This window comes from Octopus bimaculoides, chromosome 13, assembly GCF_001194135.2.
Source record: "Octopus bimaculoides isolate UCB-OBI-ISO-001 chromosome 13, ASM119413v2, whole genome shotgun sequence".
Taxonomy (NCBI): domain Eukaryota; kingdom Metazoa; phylum Mollusca; class Cephalopoda; order Octopoda; family Octopodidae; genus Octopus; species Octopus bimaculoides.
In genome coordinates, this window is record NC_068993.1 from 16,142,771 (window position 1) to 16,148,362 (window position 5,592).

Below are 5,592 nucleotides of genomic sequence, written 5' to 3' on the forward strand. Positions count from 1 at the left end.
ATGTATATTGTATATCAATAGTCTATATATATATACATATATACTTTTAGGCTTTGCTGTATTGGTTCATTGAAATTCGTTCTCACCATTCCTATTTTTATAGCCTACATATGGTTGTCTAACTTTGACGTGATGGATGAATTGAGGGTTTGCTAGGCCATCTGCACGAAGATAGACGAACAGACAGCCATGTGCAAAGTCAGATAAATAGATGTCTTTATTTGTGTGTGTGCGTGTGTGTGTGTGTGTGTGTGTGTGTGTGTGTGTGTGTACATCTGTGTGTAAAAAAAAGTTGTTACATTCGCACATATTCCACTTATATACATGCATACATATATACGTACATATATATATTTATATATATTCATAGACACACACACACACACATATACATACACACACACACACACACACACACATATATATATATACTTATGCACACACAAATATACTCTAAATGTAGCCCTGCACGTGGAATACCCGATATATACATAAGTATATACCTGCATATGTTATTCTATGTGTATGTGTGTGTAAGTCCATGTGTGTGTAAGTGTATGAGGCGTCGCGTGTGTTTGTGTGCATAAACCTACCTATTCGTTCCGGTATGGATGATTACGAAGAATATTTTCTTCGTAATTATGAGGTCTCTAGTTCAAATACGCTGTATACCATCTTACCAAGTTTTTGTTTTTCTTACACATTGGCCTACATATTTTAACTCTCTGGCTTCCACTTTAGCGTCACTATACAACCGTATTTTCGATATTTCTCTGAGGACGTGTCCGCTGCATTTCCAGCGTCTGCATCATGTTTCATCACTAATTCTGTTGATGTCCGTTGTCGACTCAACCGCGTCATTTCGGACACTTTGCAGCCACTTCATGTCGAGTATTCTCCATAAGCATGTGGAGCGGAAACTGTCTGTTGATATTTCTTCCATTTTTGTCAGTTTCCAGTTTTCACATCCGTAGAGTAATACTGGTCGGACCAACATCTCGAACAGCTTCAGTTTCGTTTTGGGACCAATACCTTTGTTGACTGAACTGCAGTGACATAAAATGAAGGATTTTTGTTCAATGATATAAATCGCTGCACGGGAACCGAACCCACGATTTTAAAATCGTCAGCACAACATCTTTAACCTCCACGTAATAATCGATAAATCCGTTATTGAATCGTTATCACATAATTATACCTAATAGTAATAAACATGAGTCAATTTATCGTCTTTTCTGCTATAATTTCTCCGTGATTCTAAATCAAAACACAAATATACCCATGTACCAAATTAAAAACAAAAACGAAAAAAAAATACAGAAAAATATATAAAGTAATCAATAATATACATATATCGATTCATTCGTCTATATTCATTTCCGACAAGTATTGACCTTCTGCTTACTACATAACATGTCTACAATTTTGTAGTTTGGCGATTATATTACTATCGAAGAATTCTCTAAATATATATTTATAGCCTAAGGAGAAATAGAAATATTACTGAAGAACTTTTACGATTAATCATATATTGTTGTGAAACCCCGGGTCTGCTTTGATCGACCAGACAGACCTATGGCATGTGGGCAGTGAGTAGGAAGGTAGGGGGTAGGGACGTAGAGGTTAGGGAGGTAGGGGCAGAGAGGTAGGGGCAGAGAGGTCGGTGTAGGGAGGTAGAGGAAACAACGATTAGGAAGTACCCATACATACATACATACATGCGACATACACATACATTCACACATACATGCGTATAGACACACCCATACACGCACACATACATACATACATACATACATGCACATACATAAACACGCATACATTCACACATACATACATACACGTGCACACATTCATACATACATACGTACGCACACATACATACATGCATACATACATACATACATACATACATATACACATACATACATACATTCATACACACATATATACTTATACATACATGCATGCATACATACATACATACATACATACACACACATACATACACACGCATACATTCACACATACATACAAACATACACACGCACGTGTACACACATGCATACATACACTCATATACACATAATTACATATACATACATGCATGCATGCATACATACATAAATGCACATATACATACACACGCATACATTCATACATACATACACACGCACGTGCACACATACATACATGCGTACACCCGCATACATTCGCACATATATACACACACACGTGCAAACATATATACATACCTACATACACACACATATATACATACATGCATACATACAAACGTACACAAAATACGTATATATACATCCCCCAACCAATCCAGATAAACACAGACTCCAAGACCTTTACCAACTTAAACAGTAGAACCTTGCCATTTTGCTGATGACAGACTTAAATTAGCAAAGGGAAAATTCTTAAATATATTCCAAAGAAGCACACATACAATCTAGAGCATAGAAAATTCAAAGCATTTTATTTACCTGAAAGAAATCCCAGTGTTTCATGTCATTCGCTCTGATTTATTGTCGAATTCCCCGCAATAGCACGAAATTTCAACTTCTTTCAATATTTTCTGCGAATTTTAATTTAAAAATTCTCATAATTGATTGTTTATATAAATCATTTTTGCTTTTAAATGAATTTAATTTAGAATATAATAGTGATAATTGGAGAAATTAATTGTCTTTGAGTGTAAGCTGGTGATTATTTTAACTGTAGAGTTAATGAATTTGATCTCTACATCTATATTCAATAGACAAAGCTATGAAAACTGAGTAGTATTCAATTGTATTTATTAAAATAATTATACATGGTGATTTTATACATACATATATATATATATATATATATATATATATATATATATATCAAGAGAATATATACAATGCATACCATACCGAATCCATTAATGTATTTCATATTACAATAAAATATGTCATTAAAATCAGCGTAATTCTGATACAGTTCTCAAAAGGTTTTAATTCGAATTTCACTAGAGTTTTTGTTGGGTCTCTTTTTTTTACGAATTTTCATTTTAACTACATGAAACTATGTAAATGTAAATACATTTATGTTATATATATATGATATTATTATTTAAAAGAATAATTTTCAATGCGCTTGTTGATTAAGTTACTGTTATTGCCATTATTTTCAGTGATATACAGAATTACGATTTACAAGTAACATTAGCCCAGAAAACATTACTTAAGTGTTTGTATAGCCTGGTACAGGAGAAAACCTGAGGAGTTGGGTGATTCCATGAAACACCGTACTGCGTAATATCAATCCTATCGTCTCCATTGTTCAGAGTGATTTAGTTAACTACCGTATTCGATAGCGTATAAGATGCACATTTTCCCCAAAGATATATATCAAAAAGTTGCCCGGGGCCCTGTATACGAAGCTGGGTCTATATTACATGCTTTAATGTAATAATGTTTTTGTCTGAATACCATCAAATACAATAAGAAGAACTGTTTGAGTTCAGGCCGACTCTGAGATGAGGCCCCGCTTGCTAGAACAACTGATTACTTATGTTTTGCTCAAACCAAACCCAGGGCATGCCTTTTCCACTGGATATCACTCATGTTAGTATTTTCTTTACGATGAGTTAGGCCTAGTGACAACAAGAATCGCTTCACATAGTTTCCAATGAATCCTCTACATCCAAGTTCGATTGAATAATGTTCAGCTTTCCGACATGCGCCTCCACATTCCTCGAAATGTATTTATAACGGTCGATTTTCCGAGTCCGGACGACATCAATGTTACCTTCATGAGGAACTGTTGACTAGATCTACTACTTTCCTTTTTCACATACGATATGATAATATCTGGGTTTTTTTGTAATTAGAATGGAGGAGAATCGTTGACAGCCTGGTAACATTGTTGAAAGGGATTCGAGGAAGAACCCAATACTAACTGAATATTCACGATAGAGCTCCCTTCTTTTGCACGTCATACCGTTGAAAACAACGAAGTAAAACATACGAAACATGTTTCGTTAACTTGTAGGCCTGAGTTTTTCTCAATATGTAGGACTTAATGAAAAACAAATTCAGCAACTGAACATTTGCAGTATTTGTATGAAACCTGAGCCAGTATATTTCACATCATTGAATGCTGTTACGGAATTACAGGCCTTCTTATAAGGTTTCCTAACTTCAGCGTTGTTTGAACGCAGTCGTTTAACGAAAGACAAAGTATAGCTGTTGTGTATTTAAGATCTTGCAGAACCGTTTGTGTAGGTAGCTTTGTCAGCTGCGTCGCTGATCCTGTATACATTTTTTGGCTCTGGTGGGCAGAGATCACTCGTAGTTCACAAATAGGTTCCTATTGACAGCTTTCTTGTAAAAGTATGTATAGATAGAACCTTCTTCCGTAATCCTGAATAGGAAATCGAGCAGAGACAGGACTCCAGACACGATTGGGTGTTCAACTTCAAATACTGTACGAACATGCCAAAAGTAAATCGACGTCTCGTACCATTTTATCTGCACAGACTCTAGTTATTAGTACGATGCCCAACCGGGCTGAATCATTAAAAACTGCATAAATCATATCAACTAAAATCACTAGATTAGGTATTTAAATACATCAAATGACACTATTTTGTCTTTACAAATATAAATCTTTTAAAAACGTGTCTATTTACTTTTGGGATGTCTTTGTATGTATGTGTACATATTCTTTTATTCTTTTATTCTTTTATTCTTTTATTCTTTTATTTGTTTCACTCATTTAACGGCGACTATGCTACAGCACCGCCTTAAAAGGGTTTTAGTCGAAAAAGTCAACTCCAAGACATTTTCTTTGAAAGTTTAGTACTTATTTATATAGGTCACTTTTGCCGAATCACTAATTTATAGGGATGCAAACACACCAACATCGGTTGTGAAGCGACCGTGGGGAAACAAACACAGACACAAAGACACACACACTCAAGCACACAAAGACACATACACACACACACACACACACCCACACACACACACACACACAAACATATATATACATATATATATATTCAGTTTCCGTCTACCAAATTCACTAACAAGGCTTTGGTCGGCCTGAGGTTTTAGTAGAAGACACTTGCCCAAGGTGTCACGCAGTGGGACTGAACCTGAAACCATGAGCTTGAGACTCAAGCTTCTTACCACACACACACACATATATATATATATATATATACACACATACACACACCACACGTGTATATATATATATATGAGTATGATCATAACCGTCCGACGAACGGTAACTGAATCTGTAAGTAACAGTTTGTGAAGACTTTTGCACCTTTAAGTGTGTATATGTGTGTGTGCGTGCTTGTAATGCATGTACGTATAAGTCATTTTATTGATAAGTGATACGTGTGTGTATATAAATAATATAAATATATACATCATAAATACACACAATTTATACATATGCCCGTTAACGGTTGCGATCGAGCTTGAGTACGTCTCTATGAGTAGCTATGTGTGAGATATATGCGTCCGTGAGTATGCTTTCTCTGTCTATGCGTAAAAGAGAGAGAGAGAGTGTGTGTGTGTGTGTGTGTGTGTGTGTGTG